Source organism: Tenrec ecaudatus, chromosome 7 (assembly GCF_050624435.1).
Source record: "Tenrec ecaudatus isolate mTenEca1 chromosome 7, mTenEca1.hap1, whole genome shotgun sequence".
NCBI classification, from domain to species: Eukaryota; Metazoa; Chordata; class Mammalia; order Afrosoricida; family Tenrecidae; genus Tenrec; species Tenrec ecaudatus.
Window position 1 is genome coordinate 28,346,014 of NC_134536.1, and position 21,014 is coordinate 28,367,027.

Sequence of the window (21,014 nt, forward strand, 5' to 3'; positions counted from 1 at the left end):
TTATTTTTGGAGTACCTCTTTGTATATGGTCAATTGTGTAGACCATCACACACTATGGGTAGCTTTTAGAAGAAGGGGAATCCCAGAACATGACATTGTGGTCATGTAGAACCTATACGTGAATCAATTGGTAATTGTCCAACACAACAGTGGCATAAGGCATGGGTTAAAATTAGGAAAGGTGTGCAACATGGTTGTATTCCCTCCCCATATTTATTCAATCTGTATACTTAGCAAATAATTGGAGAAGTCAGATTTTATGAAGATGAATGTAGCATCGGTATTGGAGGAAGTTCCTCTTAACAACCTGTGGTATGGAAATGACACAACTTTTCTTGCTGAATTTGAAGAAGACTCAAAGCCCTTCCTGATGATAAATTAGGACTGCAGCCCTCAATATGGATTACATCTCAATGTAAAATAAATTAAATTCCTCACAACCTGACCTGTAGGTAACATCACTTAAGATGGAGAAAATATTGAAGTTGTCAAGGATTTTTTTCCCTTGCTTGGATCTACCATCAATGCTCATGGAAGGAGCAGTCAAAAGATCAAAAGATGCTTGTTTTGCATTGGGTAAATCTGCCGCAGCGGAACTCTGTAAAGTGTTGAAAATGAAGGACCTCGCTTGAGGTGTACTAGGTACACCTGAATGAATCCATGGTATTTTTAAGTGCTCCATGTGCCGGGAAAGTTGAACACTGAATGAATTAGATGGAAGGGAAATTGATGCATTTGAATACTTAGAGACAAGGAGAGTGAAATTTCACCAGCAGTATATTGACTAGGTTGCCAGCAGTGATAAGTGCCTGGAGAAAGCCACCATGCTCGGTCAAGTAGCTAGGCCACAACAAGAAAAAGACCTTCACCAAGTTGGATTGACACCATGGCTGCCTCGATGGGCTCAAACATCAGAGTCGTGAGGGTGGGGCAGGACTGAGCACGGTTTGTTGGGTTGGAGGAGGCGTTGCTATGAGTACACACAGACAGACCCTGCAGCATCTAATAACGGGGTCAACCGCAATCATGGCAAAATCCAGACATGGTGTGCTGGAGAAACCATTTACACTGGCTCTTCTTCTGATTATGCTTGGCTAGTTTAAAAAGGATGAAGTGCGTCCTGAGATTAGTAGTACGGAAATCTGAGTTTCAGTGTTGGCTTGGCCACTTACACCTACAGAATCTAGTGTATGTAATAAGCCACATTTGCTCTATTTCCTAAGTTCTAAGCAGCAAGAGTTTGATCAATTTCACAGGGATGTGAGAAAAATTAATGAAATACAATTAAGATACAATATCCTATATGTAGTATATGTATATATATATATATATATATCAGTATGTACAATAGCATGTTCAATTCATGCATACATGCTTGGCAACTCTAGAAGAGTATACCCAACAATGATTATATTGTCTTTTTGGGATTTTTTTATTTGATTGTGTAGAAATGAACAGTTTAGGGGTAAAATGGGTTTTGTAATAAATAAAAAACATCCTTAGCATTTTACTTTTTGAGCCTTTGTTCTTTTCTAGCGAATGGCTTCAGGTGTTCCATCGCACCCGGCTCTCTGCCTGGAGCAGTGGGCAGCAGCGATAGTACCTTGGCTGACCTATTAGCCTACCAGGAGGGCAACGTGCTTAATTGCCTGCATTCTGGCTTCACAAAGCAGCTTTCATACCTCAAGCTGCAGCGGCTCACATCTGTGGCCGTCAGGTCCCTGCCTCACAGATGAAGAAATCAGCTGTGCCGGGTCCCCACAGGGTACCCAGGGGGTCCGAGCCTCATGCATAAAGTCAAAACACACAAGCTAATTTCCATATAGAATACAAATAACATATTCAGTTAATAAGATAACTCCTAAAACTCACTGCTCATATTATTTTAAGCTCCTGTGCAGGTAATTACAGCCCTGCTTAGGAAAAAAATCAATGAAACCATTAGATCAAAAGCACATTTCTATAATTTTATTTGCACATGTGTCATCTCTGTGCATATTCACAGTACTTTTCTTAAATACACTCACCCAGAACAATGTTTCCTCTTTAATGTTGAGGTAATTTATGGTATTACCTCAGGCTGTGTGCTCTCTGTGTGTGCACACACACAAATATAGTCAAGTAGGACTAGAGAAGACTTACCGCCTTTTGTAGATATAGAAGAATTTTTCATTTCTGGCTATGACATGTATGTTTTCATTGCTAAGCCCTCAAAAGCATCACTAGCTGCTGGTACGGTTCAGGAAGTCACAGAATGCTACGTGATAGAGTGCCTTTCTTGACTTCACGTCCGAGAGTGCCAACAGGGTTCCAATAATGACCCTGCTGTGGGTGCGATTTTAATTACTCAGCTACTGCTCACAACAGCAAATTCGCCCAAAGGGGAGAAGGTACACTGCAGAAATTTTTACAAAACTTTCGTTATCATCAATTTTGGTTGTTTGAGACTGCTTCAGCCTGGCTAAGCTGCAACTATATTTCTCCAGAACTCCCTTCTCCGCATAGGTCCTGCATAATGTAGACCACAAGAAATATTTGTTCAAGATTTGAAACAGAGAGAGATGTAAACTAATAGTCATTGTAGCCTGACGTTCTGTGCAAGCTTCATGGGCCTGCAGCTCACATAGACAATGCCTTCCTAGTTTGCTCATCAGATAGGTGTGTTCAACAATTGGGCCCAAACTCCATGGCTTCGTGTGACTCTTCTCCTCATGATCCTTGAGTGCCACCATATGCATATAGATATGTATGGTATGCTAGTGTCAGAAATGTAAACTTTCTTTCTGGGTCTTTGAGGGCCTAGAAAAACCGATTCAACAGTCAAGGATGAATTTAAACTGATACTCAGGATCATTCCCAAATTTCCAGGACTCATGTGGTGGTGATGGTGGTGATGGTGGTGGTGGTGCTGGTGGTGGAGGTGGTGGTGATGGTGGTGGTGGTGGTGGTGGTGGAGGTGATGGTGGTGGTGGAGGTGGTGGTGGTGGAGGTGATGGTGGTGGTGGTGGTGGTGGTGGTGGAGGTGGAGGTGGAGGTGGGGGTGGGGGTGGAGGTGGTAGAGATGATGGAGGTGGTGGTGGTGGTGGTGGTGGAGGTGGTGCTGGTGGTGGTGGAGGTGGAGGTGGAGGTGGAGGTGGGGGTGGTGGTGGAGGTGGTAGAGATGATGGAGGTGGTGGTGGTGGTGGTGGAGGTGGTGGTGGAGGTGGAGGTGGTGGTGGAGGTGGTAGAGATGGAGGAGGTGGTGGTGGTGGTGGTGGAGGTGGTGGTGGTGATGGTGATGGTGGTGGTGGTGGAGGTGGAGGTGGAGGTGGTAGAGGTGGTGGAGGTGGTGGAGGTGGTGTTGGTGGTGATTAAATGGCCAAGAAACAAACCTAAGTTTGGGTGGGTGGCAGGAAGGCTCTTGCCATCGGGAAATTAGGTGGATTTCAAGTGAGATGATGGCCTTTAGAGTAATCTCTTAATCAAGAGAGGGAGAATTCAAGGGCTGCTCTGAAAAAGAAAATGAAAAAAAAAAATAACATTTTTGCTAATCACTAGCTGAAACTGTCATAATTACATAAGAAAATACTAAAAGGTCATTTGGGAAATACAAATCCAAACCACAATGAAATACGATTCACTTACATTTTGGAGAATTTGATACCCTTATTTAAATCTGAAAGAGAATACAAATGCGGTGCAGTGACTTATTTAATATAGATCTAGCCATCGTCTTTGTAAATCCCATCAAATGATTGTTTCTTAATAGTTATGGATAAGAGAAGGTGAGGGGGTTTGAGAAACTGAAAAGATTACATGATTTGCTGCTGATGATTGTTAACAAGATTAATTGTGAGTGCAAAATCTAGGAACTCTAATATGGGGTCTGGCCAAATTTGCTATCGTCCTGGGTATAAAAGGAGCCAGGGCCAGGAAGTAGAGGGATCACTGTCAACAAGAGGGAAGGGCAAGGAGAGCAATGTGTGCTTTTGACACTGAGCTCCCTGCACACGGAGCTGTGCTTCATCGGGTGACAGTTATGACATGAAAGGAGTGATTGAGGAGTAGCAGCAGTAAAAACAAGAGCCAGAGCATGACAGAGAATCATGGACTTCCCAGATCACTGAGCAAGTTCGCTGAATGACTCAGGCAGAAGATTGATTGATGGAGCTGGATGCCACCAGGAGCTTAATTGAGGGAGCTAGGTTTCACCACGCCAAGAGCTAATGCTAAATACCTTTGAGCTGAGGTGTAAGACAGAGTAGGTGACCTTTGGACATCTATTGGCAACCTTAAAAGAGCTATGTAATGATGGCTGAGCAAGATAATGGCCAAGGCAAGAGCTGAGGGCCAGAGAGAGGCTAGCCTGTGAGCACAGCAGAAAAAGAGGCTGACTTAACTAAACAACTGTATCTTGAATATTTCTCTCCTAAAATGTAACCTGCAAACTTTCCTAATAAACCCTATAATTTCATTTATCCTCTTTTCACTGGGGCCATTGCAATATACATATTATGGAATCCAGGTAAGAAGTAGAGAATCCTGTGGGAAGGATGGTTGGTGTCCAACTTGATAAAATGACTGAAAAGTGGAGGCGTGGCTGGCATCAACCTCATAGCAATCAGGCTGGGGCATCTGACAGTGGAGAGTCTCCTCTCCCTGTGTGCAGCTGTCCTATGCCATTCTTCCATACCTCATTAAAAAAGAACAAACAAACAAACAGCTGGAAACATATTCCTATCAACTTTAAATGTCTATCCACTGGTGTACAAACAAGGCTTCTACTATTAGTGACCTGAATCAGAGGTTGGTTGCATTCAAAGCCATTGCCTTAATTATGATTAATTAATTCTAGAAGATGTTTTATCAATAACACGATTATCTCTAATGTCATTCAAATGGAGTCTTGGCCTAACGCCTTTGGTTAGTTGGTTGGTTGATTGATTTTGTTAGGTTGTTCAGTTGTTTATTGTTGGCATTTAGTGTTTTTATTACTGATGATTTATTCTAGTATATTTTTAGTTTTATTGTCATTGTTGTTGACAAACATAAGAGGAGGGCAAGTTGAAGCAAAAATCAGGAGGATGTTCAATTTGTAACTGCTTAAGTCAGGGCAAGCCTCAGATATAAGTATTAATTACAAAATGCTCGGTATATCTTGCAAGTTACAGCTGAGAAATCCTTCCAGTCCAACTCCCAGGTGCTTAGGAAATATTGTCAGAGCATATATAGCATCTCCAGTCAGTTTGTGACAATGTCATCTTCATTTTCATTAACAATGCTTCTCTTTAGGTTAAAAATGTGTGTGGTTCTTAAAAACCACTGACAAAGTATCAAACACCCTGTCAGAGTTAACTCTATGAATTGCTACCTCTTCTGGAGATTAATAATATAATTTTATAGCCTTTTTTCAATTGTGAAAAGAGGATAGCAGACTTAAAAACAAGAGAAAAGAAAAGAACCAGGATAATCAAGTTTATGCGGGAGAAGAGGAGGAAATACCCATAAATGGCATCGTGGTTCCTGCCAAGACAGCGAAGTGAATTCAAGTGAGTCCAGCAGGTGGTAACTGCCCAGAGTGCTGCAGTTTGCCGAAAGAGCCCATTTTCAGAGAAACATCTAGCCCTCCTCTGTAAGTTATGGAGGAGCTTCATCTTGATGAAGTTGGATGATACTGTCTTAACCTATACTGTGATTATTATTTACTAACATTGAATTAGTCCTTGATCATGATGACCCCATGAAGAGCAAAATAAAACACTGCTATACCCATAATCAATCACAGAGCAGACCGCTGTGATCCATCAATTTCCATTGCTGATTGCTAAAAGTGGACCAGCAAGCCTTTCTTTCCAGGCTGAAAGCACCACTAAGATCCATTCGGCATCATAGTCACATGTAAGCCTCCACTGACAGATAGGGGATGCCTGATATAGGGACTTAGATTAAATAAATACAAATGTGTTGAGATTTATAATAAGGAAATCAAGCACAGAACATAAACAAATATAACACAGAAACCATCCGTAGCCTCACAATTGATGTTTTAGTCCATTGCTGTAGCCGTTATATCATTCTAAAAATCACTAAAGCATTTTCAGGCACTTTGGTAAGTGGTGCTGAGATATTTTATCTATGTACATGCAAGGTGTTCTCAATTTACGGAGGAGTTATATTCCAACTACTCTCTAGTAAATTCGTTTGAAAAAATTTGAATACCTCTTTATTTTTTTACTTTTTATGGTTTTTATTATTGACTTTTATTATCGGTATCTTTATTAATTCAATCTTTGAATACATAGGAGAGAACATGGCAAAATCACCATGTAAGCAAATTATAAGCTGTAACATATTATTGTAATAAGAGGTACAAAGCTTAAAATAGATGGTTGTAAATTCAGTTCATCCTAACTCAAATATATCCTAAGTTGGGACCTACCTATATTTTACCTTTTAGACAAATATTAAGCATTATTTTTTGCTATGGACTTACTAGGCATTTGACATGAGCTATAAAACAACATAAACAAACAAAATTCCATATATTACCTTCTCATGTGGAGAGTCCAGTATGATAAGAAAGCTGAGTGATAATAAAATAATAACTTCCATAAAGATACAATATAAATGTTTTCTTCATTTTTAATTTAGAGAAATAATAACTTGAAAATATTTTATATAAGTGCCCCATTCTATGTCATTCTTTGATGAATGCTTTTCTGATCTAATGTAATTACAACATTTGGATATTGGCAACCTTTCAAATTCTGGTTTCTGATTACAACCTAATTTTTAGGATTTGCTTCTTCTTAACCTCTAGTACTTAGCTTTTGCCCATATTCTTGATTTTCAGTGACTGACCTTGGGTTTGATCCCAATTGTGTCCAAGTGCTCTCTAACTGGTGTTCATAAGAAACGCATATATTCAGAAATTTTTAATCTTTTTTAATATTTTCTTCTTCCTCATTTTCATAAATAATATTGCATTTGGGGTCCTGTTTAATAATTTCATCAAAAATTACTCCGAGACATCAGTTATAATTTTACAAGTGTCAGCATTCTCTTTATTTACATTGCAGTTATTCCAGTCTAGACAGTCTAGTTTCCTCTCTCCTTATGCTCTCATCTTTGCTTTACCATAATTGTTGACCACTTGGTTTGCTTTGTCTTGAAACACCCTATTTTCCCATGGTCCCTCAGCCACATTCCAAGTTTCATGCAAATGAAAAAAATAATAAAGCAGAAGAATTTCAGGGGAAAAAAAGAGAAAAAAATCTCCTTTGCTCTGTTTCTCTCTCCTCACTTAATTCTAATGGGAAATAAATAAATATTTCACATCTTCAGGGTCCTTAGACCAGTACTACTATGGACTACTTCACTTTGTGACTACCAAGTGTGTCTAATTCCATGACCTCTACAAAGTCACTCGCTAATGCATATCGATGATTGATTTAGTTCCTTGTTTAAAAAGTTAATATTTATTGGATTCAGTGAGATCACAAACAAATTAAATCCAATGTAAAATTTTCATAGGAATATAACTATTGCTTAAATTCCATAGTATACAACCTTGCAAGGTTTAAATGTTTTGTCTATACTCAAAGCTTTTCCTAAAAATGTCAGTGATTTGGGATCCTGAAATGAATTCAGAAATGTTTTAATCATTTCTCACAAGTTTAATAATTTATAAAACATGAATGTCCCTACTATAAGTCAACTACTGTGTTTGGTTCAGTTTTTCAAAGTAAAATATAAAACAAGTCAAGCCCTGGAGGTAGATTTTAAGTAGATAAATAGACAAATATAACACTGCATGAAATCTCTAATGATTCAAAAGAGGGAATAATTAATTGTATCAAAACAAGATCCAAGAAAGTTTGCTGTAAGGACAGGCTTCGCATTTGATATCCCACAACACCCAACTGTGTTAGCTATTTGTACACGCTGCCACTTCAAATCATCTTCTTTCACTAGTATACTTTCTTCTGCTTGAAATGCCTGATCCTTTGAGATTCCTCAGAAATAACTTCACTTTTCAGAGCCACTAACTGGCTTGACCTATTCTATGAGGAGTCTGGAGATGGAAAATAAGAGAGAGAAATACGGGAAACCATAAAGACCATATGAGCCAGATTATGAAGGGCTTCATATTCCACAAAAACACACCAGCCAACAAAAAAGCCATTGTTATCAAGCAGACTCTGACTTGGGGAGACTTCTGACCTACAGAGTAGAGCCAACTCCTCGGGGTACCCTTGGCCGTACAGAAGCAGAGTGCCAGGTCTTTCTCCCACAGAATATCTGAGTGGGTTCAAATCACTGACTTTTTTATTTGTGCTCAGTGGCTTAACTCTTACATCATTATTGCTCCCAGATAATGCGCAGTAAACCCTGAATAAAGGCTATATAGGTGCATAATTAAGGAGCCTTGGTGGTGTAGTGGATTATGGGTACTTGCTAATCACAGAATCACCAGTGAGAAACCCCCAGCTTATGTAATGGGGAAAGATTAGACTTTCTGCACGTTCTACTGGGTCATTGAGTCAGACTCCCACCACGGCAGGGAATTTCTCTGTTTGTTCTTCTATTTATATTTACGTAAAAGCACTGCAACACATAAATCTCTGTAAACTTCAGATAGCATTATTGTTAACATATTAGACATGATCGACAGTAAAAAGTTGCTCACGGATTATAAGAAATCCTGAAATTCATATATGTAATTGAGTATGATGGCTAAAGCTATACTGAAAATATACCCCCTTTCTCTTTAATGTAAACAACATAAACAGGAAAACATTTGAAAATCTGTTAAACTGATATGAAGATTAAATTCAAATATTTAAATCCTCAATTCAACTTATTTCAAGACAAGTTTGGAACATTTCAAGTTATTCAAATTATAACTGACCTGAATATTATTGACTCTTTTTAACTTTTTTCAAAGTATATTTTGACTAAAATAAGAACATTTTTCATCACAAAATCACATAGGACTATGCAACCTCCAACAAATTCAACCTGAACTCGACAGCAGCAGAATTATTGATTCGATATCATCAGCACTGACATATACAGAGAGAACATAATTTCATTTTATAGGCTGCTATGCCGTTAGATAGAATCCATTTTATGAAATGGCTACAGCTAGGTTTTTCATTATAGCCACTTTGAAGAATTTAGCTTTACATTGTAATAATATTTTCTTAAGTCACATTGGTTTCCTAATGGCTTATAATTTTTAAATAATTTAACAATGACCTGTTTTATGTACTATATTATAGGACACTGTGTAAAATACATCAGATATGCTCAGGTATGCATTTAATCTCTGAACTTGAAGATTAGTTTGCCTGATACTGTATATATTCTCAAAACGAGGAATCTCTGTTTACTACTTGTAGATCATTTGGCATCATTTTCAATTGAGACCAACCTATAGTATCGATGTTTTATTTACATTACATACCCTGACTTTCCCCTCTAAGCTTTTAAAGTAGACCATACAGGTGGTGGTTGGTATGTATCAGACACATTTACATTTGTTATTGTGCTTCTAAAAAGATGAATCAAACCTGGTAACATGCTTTAAAAGATCATCAACTATGGACAAGCCAAAATGATGGTGCTATTTGTAACAAGAAATTTAATTTTACCTTTTCACACACACACACACACACACCAAAAATTGCTTCTAATTGCTTTTTGGAGGAACAGCCCTCCCTGCTGAGTGAACATCTCTATCTTATATTGTAGTAGATTCCAAGGGTGAAGGGACAGATTGGCTCAGGATAAAAATACACTGCCACTGTTAGAATGTAAATCATAGCAGTAGTACTCAGTGCTCATTATTTAATTTTACTCTCAATAGAGCAGATCAAAAAGTAAGCAATCTCAACAGGCAATGAGAAGTCTAAATTTCTTTTGGAGGTATTCACATTCAACATGTAGGCACAGTATGGCGAATGATCTGCCAAGTGAAGGTTAACACATTTTCTTGTTTACTCTGTTCTCTGTGTGGGAAAAGTATCTTTTTCAATTTTAAAAATGCTTGTCTCTGACTCTAATGCTTCGTTTTCCCTTCCACTCACCTTCTCCTTCCCTCTTTCCTGAAGCCTAGGAACTCGTGTGCGCACGATGCCGCTCTGGGCAGCATTTCCTTGAGTGCTTCTATGGGCCAGAGCCTAACAATGACAGCGGATGCTTTGATATATATTTAATAAGGTAGAGAGATCCAAGAAAGTGAGTTATTTGGTACATATGGAATATATTCATTTTCATACCTAATAATATAGTAATGGTACATTTTTAAAACATTCTTTCTCTTTGTGTCTATATGTCTATAATCCTGTATACATGGGGAATAAAACATGCATTCTAAATTCCTTTTTTCTGTTTATGTTGAGAACTTTAAGGAAAGCTAGACAAGAACTTAATATTCTCTTTGATGAATAGCTGATTCCATTTAAAAAGGAAATTCCTTACTTTCAGAAAACTGTACAATTGAAGTATTAAAAGAAACAAAACCTCCATGTAGTCCATTGTTAAATACCATTTAAAAATGTATGCTGTCTCTGTTATCTTCTTTTGTCATAAAATAAGGATTCATATGCTCCATACTTAATTCATTTAAATCTGATTGGGGATACTGAACTCACAATTCTAAGGATTCTGTACTTATTACGGCCTTGAGACTTACAGCGCTCCCAGGAGCACCAATTTTGGACTTAAGTCATTAGTGTAGAGCAAGAAAGGGATTACTAGACAAAACAATGCTGTTCTTGATATTACTAACTATGCTATAGTTTAATATGTTTATATATATTTTAGTCTGGCTTCATCAATTTAGCGTTGAAGGCTTTAAGACTTATGGTTTTGTTTGTAGAATGAACTTAAAGAACAGTATGAATGGCTCCCAGTGAATGTTCTCTTGCTTCTTGCTCATGATCTTATTTTGCTTTTACAATTGGTAACATCACTGGCAACTCCAAGTCAAGTAGTATGTACAACATACCCTTGACCTGGAGACTCTTGGACTCGATAAAGGAATGGGATCAATTAGTATATTTTTCACATTGCTAACTTATCTGCTGGAGATAATAAAACAATGAAAATATATTGTGTCTGGGTTTGTTTGGGGTTTTTTTTATCTGAGTATAGGCTATTAAGAGCTGTTTTCTGTCTCTATTTCTCATTACTTGACATAATAAAGAAAATGAAATATATTGAGTGGATGCCTGTCTGTCTCCTCTGCTCTCTCTGTTTTTCAATTTCTTCTATAAAGGGGGAAAATGAGAGCCCAATAAATATTGCTGAGGGAATGAAGCCTGTGCTGTTGCTATACTGCACATATTCTTATAGCCTTCTAAATCGTAAAATGTTAACAGCAAAACTAAATCTTGACATGTTGATAGCTAAAACCATACTGCAATATGGCACATCAATTGCCTGTTATGTTTTTGAGAACCAAAAAATATTCTCTTCTGTACCATTAACATAAATCACACTGGTTAAATCACTTTAATACTCCAGGTGTTGTTCCCCCCCCCCTATTTTTTTTCAGATGGCATATTCATTGATGTCTGTTTGGGAGGGGGAGGTATATCAGATAGACTGTAGATTTGTTGTGGGGTGATGCATACAAATCAAATTCAATAAGCTTGTCAGGTGAACATTTCACATTAGCGAAAATAATAACCTGTCAAATGACTTTAAACAGTTTATCTTTCCTGTGTTTCAGAAGAGCAATGTCGTGCTGTAAGCATCACAGCTGTATTTTTAAAAGAACAAATAGATTTGAAAGCTTTCCACCGTCATATAGTTTTCCAGATGTGAGCTCCGGCATTACTGTGAGCTAGGAAAAGTACTAGGTTCAACAGAACTTAAGAAATAGGCCATTGTAGATACAATTTTTAACACATTGAATAACTGGAAAAATACTGGAAGGAATATGTGGTCCCAGGTGGCAGATATCAATTAATTTTTAAACATAAACATAATTGACAATTTTCCTGTTTTTGATATTTGGAAGGCTGAGCATGGTACCCAAAGCAAACAAGGTCAAGACCTCAGCATCCTCTCTGCTAACCACAAGTGGTTGATTTTGTTCAAAGCTGCTCTATCCTCTCACTGTGATGAATATTTTAATCCCTAAAGGTGGCAGTAGCCCATATTTGGAAGTCTTTCATTTTGTAAATGAACAGAGCTCTAAAAAAATTCATGAGTTCAAATGGGGTAATCATACTTCAAATTTGTTTCTCATGAGATTGCTTTTATAAGTTATACCATTCCACAGAATGACTAATGTTTACTTTTCGTAGGCCCATCTGTGCCCCCTGGCACTCTTCGGCTGCCAAAGTCATATCCTTCTACATGGTCTGTTTTCTATTGTATTGAGACATTTTATTGCTCTGTCTGGGTATGCACAAGTTATTAATGAATAGTCATACCCAAGAAATATATTTGTTATCTCTTCATCAAGTACATTCTGACTCTCTGAACAATGGCTTAATTTTTTCTCTTCCCGTAGTTCAAGTAATGCAGATAAACCAAACACACAGCTCTTTCCCCTGAAGGCTTTAATCTACAGGTAAAGAACCCTGGTGGTATGGTGGTTGTGTGCTTAGCTGCTAACCAAAAGTTCACTGGTTCAAATACACCACCTGTTCTGCAGGATAAAAAAGGTGACAGTAAAGATTTACTGCTTTGGAGGCGCCCTGTCCTTGAGGGTTGCTATGAGTCAGAATCAACTCTGTCCATTCGTTGGGTTCATATATAGTGACATAAACTCATTTACTCAAATATTTGTAACCCAAGATAACGAACAAAATCAGCACTGCTAGTCAGTTTAGGTTCATGGAGACCCTGCAGGACGGAGCAGAACCATTTCAAATGGTTTACAAAGTTTTACAGGAGCTGATTGCTACTTCTTTTTTCTACAACACGGCTGGTGGATTCAAACCTTTGACTTTTCAGTTATCAGCAGAGTATTTAACTATTTGGCTACAAGGCCTCTTCTATTAATATAATTGCCATATAAATTATAAAACAAAACAACAGTCAAAAGTAGAAAGGAAATAGAATCTTGAAAATTTAGACCACAAAATGTGATTACTTCTACACTATAAAAATAAAGTGTGACGTGGAAATTTGAGAATCAGAAAAAGAATTGCAGAAGAACTTTGACAGAAAGTACAGTAATTCATCAAATTTCCATTTGAGATTGTGAATGTAACCTAAATTAAGAAGAAGCAACAGCAGGAAGTAGGAGATATGTTAAGTACTGAAAATTAGAATAATGCTGTCAGGCAAATGGCTGGCTGAAGAACTTATAGTAATACAGTAGCCTATGAATTGTAGGAAGTAGAATCTAGTATAAAGATCACTGCTGTTGAAAAAAAAAAAAAGATCACTGCTGTTGGGTGTCATTGATTTGGCTCAGACTCATAGTGACACTGTGTAAAACAGGATGAACCTGACCCAGCCCTGCACCTCCCTCACAATAGTTTTTATTTGGGGACATATTGTGGAAGCCACTGTCTCATCCTACCATAGCGAGTCTTTTTCTCTACGTCAAAGGGACTCTTCTTTCCTGACAAAGTCTTGCTCTCCTCTCTTCTAAGGAGCATTCTGATTATATGTGTTCTAAGACAGGTTTTTGTTTTTCTATCACTCCTTGGTACTTTCAATATTCTTCACAAATAAGCAATTCAAATGCATTAAATCTTCCCAAGTATTCCTTATTCATTGTCCACCTTTCATATGCATGTGAGATGATTGGAAATACCATTTCTTGGGCCGGGCACATCTTTGTCCTCCAAGCGAAATCTTTGTTCATTTGCGGCAGATTTGCCCAGTGTAATATGTCACTAATTCCTCAATGCTTGCTTCCATGAGTGCTCTTTGTAGATTCAAGTAAAATACAAATTTTTATTTAAATTTAATTTAAATGTTATTTATCATGATGTGGCAATATCATGGTCCAGTTGTGATAGTTTTCATTTCTAGGGATTTCTTTCTCAATGTAATTGACTGTTTTTGACATTTATATGTATGAATGGAATAATTATATCATACATGTTATATAATGGTGGGAATGTAAAGTTGGTTAATATATGTATTTTCACATGGAACACATAAGTCTCATAGGGAACATATATGTGTTTCATTGCATGTATATTGTACCATTTCTGAATAATTAATTCACTTTAATTGCAGATCAAAATTTGGGCATATGCTCAATTATATGTTTTCATTCATAAGTAAATATATGTGAGTAGATGAGTCTTTCCACTGTCTGGATATTCTGAGTCATGGCTCTGACAAGCCAGGCACAAGGCTGGGCATGGACATGGGTTTCCTTTTTTCTTTGAATATTCAAAGAACCCAAATTAGTTGGTCATATAAGAACACCGTGTTCAACCAATAGAGAAACTGTCAAGTATTTTACAAGAGCGTTTTTCATTCCCACAAGTAATGAATGAGGTTTCCAAATTCTCCACATACTCATCAATGCTTTATTATTTATATTTTTAATTACTATTATTTCCTGTGGTTTTAGTTTACTATGCTGAATATATAAAAATTCAGAGCATATTTTCATGTACTTACTGGAAATTTGTATATCCTCTTTTGAGAAATATCTGTCATAATGTTCTTTAATTGGTGGACTCAATAAGTCTAAGATGGTTAAACCCAGGACTTTCAAAGAAAAATTGGATCTGGTTCATATCATGGGATATCTATCATCTATAGGTCTTTAAATATCTTGACTCATTTATTGAAAGTCTTGGGCTAAGCCAAATAGTTTTTACTGAAAATATAATTTTAAAAGATGACTTTTGCTCATCCTATTGCTTTAGATGCAGTCAAAAATAAAATCATTCTCACTATGATTTTCATTATATACATAAGAAGGCCTTTGCTAATCCATTTTCAGAAATATTTTCTCCTATATATTTATGTTTTAGTTTTAAAGCTTATATTTCAATATTTGGCCCATTTAGAGTTAAATTTACTTTATGATAAAAAAAATCCAACTTCATTTTTTGGTAGGTGGATATTCAATTTTCCCATCACCATTTATTGAAAAATATTATTTTCCCATGTACAGATTTGTGTCTCTTTCTTGATGATCAATTGACCAGGAATGTAAGGCTTATTTATGGACTTCTCGAATGTCTTCCCTTGATCCTTATGCTTAGACTTCTGCCAAAAATCCCACTGTTTATATTTTTATAGCTTTGCAACAATTTTTTTGAATCTAGAAATGTGAGCCTTGTTCTTTTGTATTTATGTTTAATATTGTTTATTATTGTAAGTTCTTTGAATTTTCATAGTTTAAGGATTTAGGATTAATTTTTGCCAAAGGAAACAAAGAATAATGAACAACTAGTAATCGTCTCATATACTTTGAACATGTGGTCAGGAGAGACCAGTCCCTAAAGAAGGACAACGTGCTTTTAAGTAGGGCTCCCTGAAAAAGGGGAAGACCGTGGGTGATAGAGATTGGCATAGCAGCTACAACAAGGGACTGAAGTACAATAATTTTAAAGATGGAACAAAACCTGGCAGTGTTCGTCCTTTTTCAGAGACTTGCCTATCTTGATAGCATGTCCAAATACAGAGAGTTTTGATGTTCTTTCTTCTAAGGGGCATTATTGGTGTACCTGTTCCAAGATGGATTTTCTAGGTCATTTGACATTCCATCATACTTTCAGTATTCCTGGCAAGAACCATATGTGAATTGCATCAATTATTCTTTGATCGTCCTTATTCAGTGTCCAACTTCCACAAGCCTATGAGGTGATTGAAACTGACACAGCTTGGGTCAGGTGTGCCTTATTCTTCAAAGTAACATATTTTTTCCTGGAAACGTTAAAGAATTCTTTTGACAAAGATTTACCTAACACAGTGTATCATTTGGACTCTTGACTTCTGCTTCCATGAACATTGGTTATGGGTCAAAGTAAGATGAAATCCTTGACAACTTCAATCTTTTCTCCATTTATCATGGTATACACATGACCTTTTTTAAGTGCTGAAAAGCCAGGAAGCTGCTTTGAGAACGAAAGTGGGTCTGACTCAATGATAATTTTAATGTGAAGTCTGGATGCTAAATACGGAAGGCTGGTGAAAATTAATGCATGTGAGTTGTGATGCTGGAAGAGAATATTGATTTTCAATAGATTTCCAAACGAACACATACATCTGTTTTGAAAGAAGCACAGCCAAAATGCTCCTTAGAGGCAAAGATGTCAAGCTTTGGACTCATGTACTTTGGATATGTTATTAGGAGAGATCAGTTCCTGGAGAATGGCCTCAGGGTGGGGTAAGTATAAGGGTAGCAAACATGAAGGAGGCTCTGGACAAAATGGACTGACTCAGTAATTGGTACAAGGGGCTGAGATAGAAGAACAATTGTGGCGATGGCTCAGACTGGGCAGTGTTTCCCTTCTGCACTGAAAAGAATCACTAAGAGTCAGAACCAACTATAAAGTAACACCTGTTACATTCACTTCTCACTGCCATTGCATCAGTGCTGACTCATGGCAGACCACCTGTGGGTTTTCCAGACTCTTGCTATTTATAGGAGGAGAAAGCCCAGTCTTTCTCACAAGCAGCTATTGGTGGTTTTGAACTACCAACCATGTGGATCTCAACCTAATCCTTAAGCATTAGAGTACCAATTTATAAAGCATTTATCTCATCTTTTGTCTTGTTTTGCTTGGTGGCATAGTCAGTTACATATTGAGCTGCACACTCCAAGATCTGCTGTTCAAAACCACCAGCAGCCCGATGGGAGAAAGTCAAGGCTTTCTACTCCTCTTTGTACATAGTTAGTCTCAGAAAAGCACAGGAACAGCGCTACCCTGTTCTCTGGTGTCTGTAACTTAGAATCCACTTGATATGGTTTTTCTGTATTATCACTAAAATGTCCAGTAGCATTTTTAATTGCTCTTGTGATGGGTTGACATTGAGTCTATTCTGCATCTCGATCCTGAATCGCGACACCCCTCTGTGGGAAGATTAGAAATGCCTCACAGGCTTTCCAGACTGAGTTCAGAGACACGGATTGCCACAGCAGTTTCCTGAGTTGCCTCTGCTAGTGACAAAACTGGACATGTTTGTGTTTTTCATAATCTCATTGGAAAAGCTTTCCAGTTTGTCACTATTGTATATGATATTAGCAGTGGGTTTTTAATATATGCCTGTTATCATGTTAAGCAGTGTTCTTCCATCCCAAGTCTATTTAGTGTAAGTTAGAAAATGATCCCTTCATTTTTATTTATTCATTTTTATATTTGAATTTGAAAAGTGGTATCAAGTCTTTTTTACATATTCTTGAGAATATGTTGGTACTTCTTGTTGTTCCAGACACTTTTACTCTCAATTGAATTATTCAATTTGTTATCAAAATGTTCAGAGTAGTCTAATAATCCACTACATTTTTTTCATGACAAGTAGCAATATATTCACTTTCATTTATGATTTTAGTCTTTTTTAATATCAATATAAAAGCATTTCCAATTTTATTGATTTTTATTCGGAAACAAAATTTGATTTTCTTGATGCTATCTACTGTTATTCAATTTACTAATTCCTTTATCTGCACTTTGAAATGTATTATTTTTCTTTTTGCAACATTTTGATTTACATTATGCTTTTATTTTGAGTTCCTTAAAATATGCAATTAGATTATTGATTTGGAGTTTTCTTTTTTATGGGAGATATTTAGGGTTATAAATTACAATTTTAGCATTGTTTTCACCTCATTTCATAAATTATGAATTTCATATTTTGTGTACATGTCTTCATTCACCATTAGGTTTTCTTTTAGTTTTCTTGGTTTTGTTTTTAAAGTTAGACATGTAATTTTTAAGAGACTATTTTAAAATTTTCATTTGTGGGGCTTCCAAAAAATTTGGAAAAATTTTATTATCTTTTTATTCCAGTGTCCCATGAATTTTGTAAAATCACTTTATATTTGTGTCCTTTCAAACTAGTAAGGTGTTTGAGACAGTTTCATGGTTAAACAAATAATCTCTTCTGTGCATTTGAGAATAGCTGTATGCTGTAGCTTTGACTAGAATGTTCTCTAGCTACCTTTTAGGTGTAATTGATTACTAATACTCGTCAAGTCATTTATTTGCTAACTTACTGTTTGTCTGAATTTTCTATTAATTAATGAATGTGAAAATCCCACCTATTAGTATAGAACTTTCTATAGTTTCATTCATCATGTCTCTATAGACATGCATACATACAATGGGGTTTCAAATATCCATGGTAAAACAATCAAAAGATAATGAAAAAAATCCATGAACATTTAGAAGTTCTCTTCAATCGGGGATTTATTATTAGATGCACATAGATTAGTTATTGCTATGTCTTCTTCATTGTCACTTATCTGTGAGTGTATCAGATTGTGGTGCTTTACATGTCGCTTTGTTTCAGTATTAATGCCATCAATATTTCAAATATCAATGGTGTATAGGACTCACTGGAACTTCCAGACTAAGAACATTCTACAACAAAGGAATAGGCTGTCCATTTTTTAAGGATTAGCCAATAAAAACCTGTGAATAGTAGGAAAACATATAAAAACAGAAGCTTAACTCTGTGGGCTTAAAGGCACTCCAAATACAATTAGGAAAGAGAAAAATTGAAACAATAAAGTAGATGAAATCCAGCTTTTGGAACCTTCATTGGGACATGATGAAAAATGAGAAGGAACAGCTATAAAGGTCAATTAATATTTGGGTTGTGGAATGGACAAAGTATGAACCTGGGAAACTGGTAAGTCATGAAAAATAGAGTACATAAAAATAGAGTACATATTCCATGTACTAATGAGCTAAAATGGATTTGTATTGGCTACTGTATATCCAACAATTATATCATTTATGCTGCCAGGAATGAAAAATTCAGGAGATATAGTATTGCATTTATCCGTGTAAAGAAATCTTCAATATCTATCTTGAAGTTCATTGCTGTCTGAAATAGGATAATATCTATAACTTATAAAGACTGTGCGCCAACCAAAAGAGATGGTTATGAGGAAATTGAATAATAATACCAAAATTTTCATCTGAGATTGATAAAATTATGAGCTGAAGATGCATTGATAATTATTGGCCATGAAAATGTGAAAATGAGAAACAAAAAATCAGTAGTTAGAAAATACGGCCTTGATAGACACAAAGCTGGAGTTTAGAATTGATTTTTGTAAGACCATATGTTTTCATTTACATACTTTTTTAACAACATAAACAGTGACTATAGAAGTGGACTCCATCAGATGGAATACAATGGCATGTAATTAACTACATCTTTGGAAAGAGATAATGTAGACGCATTGACAACATCAAGATAAAGGAGGAAAGTTTTTAAATCCTCAAATATTTTGTTCTATTTGGATACCCAATCAACACTCATGGAAACAGCAGTCAAGAAATCAAACAACATCTGCCAGAAGAATTCACTGCAGAGGACAGCACTGAAGCTACAGCTCAAGGAGAAGGACTTGGCTGATCAGAGCACACAGGAGCCATTGAGGGGGAAGGGAACAAAAAATAGTTAAGCGCATCCTGACTCACCAAGGCCTGAGGACAATCTTTCTGCTCAGAACAGCACTGCACAGAGAAGACCACAGGGCCAGCCTCACCAAGGGACACAGCGTTCTTCACTGACCCATTGCACCATGGGGACAACACTAGAGACACACAGCGGGAATTGTGCCCTCCCTGAGCCCACTAAGAAGCCAGCCACTGAGGCATGCAGCAAGGCAGTGGAGAAGGGGGAAGCAGAGCAATGAAGTCCCCAGGTCAAGATGTGGGTCAGGGCATGGCACCCCATCAGACTCGACTGGAAAACACAAAAAAGGAAAACAAATAGACCCTGCACTACTTATAGGGTTTTATTGTTGTTGTTATTGTTGTTGTTGTAGCTATTTATTATTTTCTATCGTTGCTTCATTGTACTCCATCTTGTGGTGGTGTATATTGTTGTCATTGCATGTCTACCTGGAAGGGAAGAGAGAATAACAGGATGACAGTTCTGGGGGAACATGAGAGAGTAGGAGGCAGGGGAAAGGAATTGGTGTTAACAAACCCAGAGACAGGGAACAACAAGTGATCCAAAATCATTGGCAAGGAGGGTGTAGGAGATCTGGCAGGGCTGGATCAAGGACAATGTAACCGAAAGGAATTACTGAAACCCAAATGAAGGCTGAACATGATGGTGGGGCAAAAGGAAAGTACAAGGAAATAGAAGAAACCTAGGAAGCAAAGGGAAGTTATAGAGATCTAAATACAGACATATACAGGTATAAAAATATTTATATATGATGAGGGGGAAATAGATCTATGTACATATATTTATAGGTTTAGTATTAAGGAAACAAATGGACAGTGGGCCCCTACTCAAGTACTCCCTCAACACAAAAACACTTTGTTCTAACAATTCAGCAGTCTGAGGTGCTCACCTTCCTGACACTGTCACTGAAGACAAAGCGGGTGCACAAGCAAATGTGGTGAAGAAAGTTGATGGTGCCTGACTATCAAAAGATATAGCATCTGGGGTCTTAAGGGCCTAAAGACAAGCAAGCAAACATCTACCTGAGAAACAACAAAATCCACATGGAAGAAGCACACCAGCCAGTGAAATCACAAGGTATCCAAGGTACCAGCTATCAGACATCAAAAACGAAAAAAAGCATAGCACTGTGAATGAGAGGGAGTGCGGCATGAGGACCCAGAGCTCATCTGTTGGAAATTGGACAACTCCCAGCAGAAGGGCCACGGGAAGGAGACTATTCAGTCAAGGTGCAGTGTAGCAATGATGAAACATACAGTCTTCCTCTAGTTCTTGAATGCTTCCTATGCCCCCACTATCATGATCCCCATTCTACCTTGCAAATCCGGCTGGACCGGAGGACGTACACTGGTACAGATAGGAACTGGAAACACAGGGAATTCAGGACAGACGAACACCTCAGGATCAGTGGTGAGAGTGGCGATACCAGGAGGGTGGAA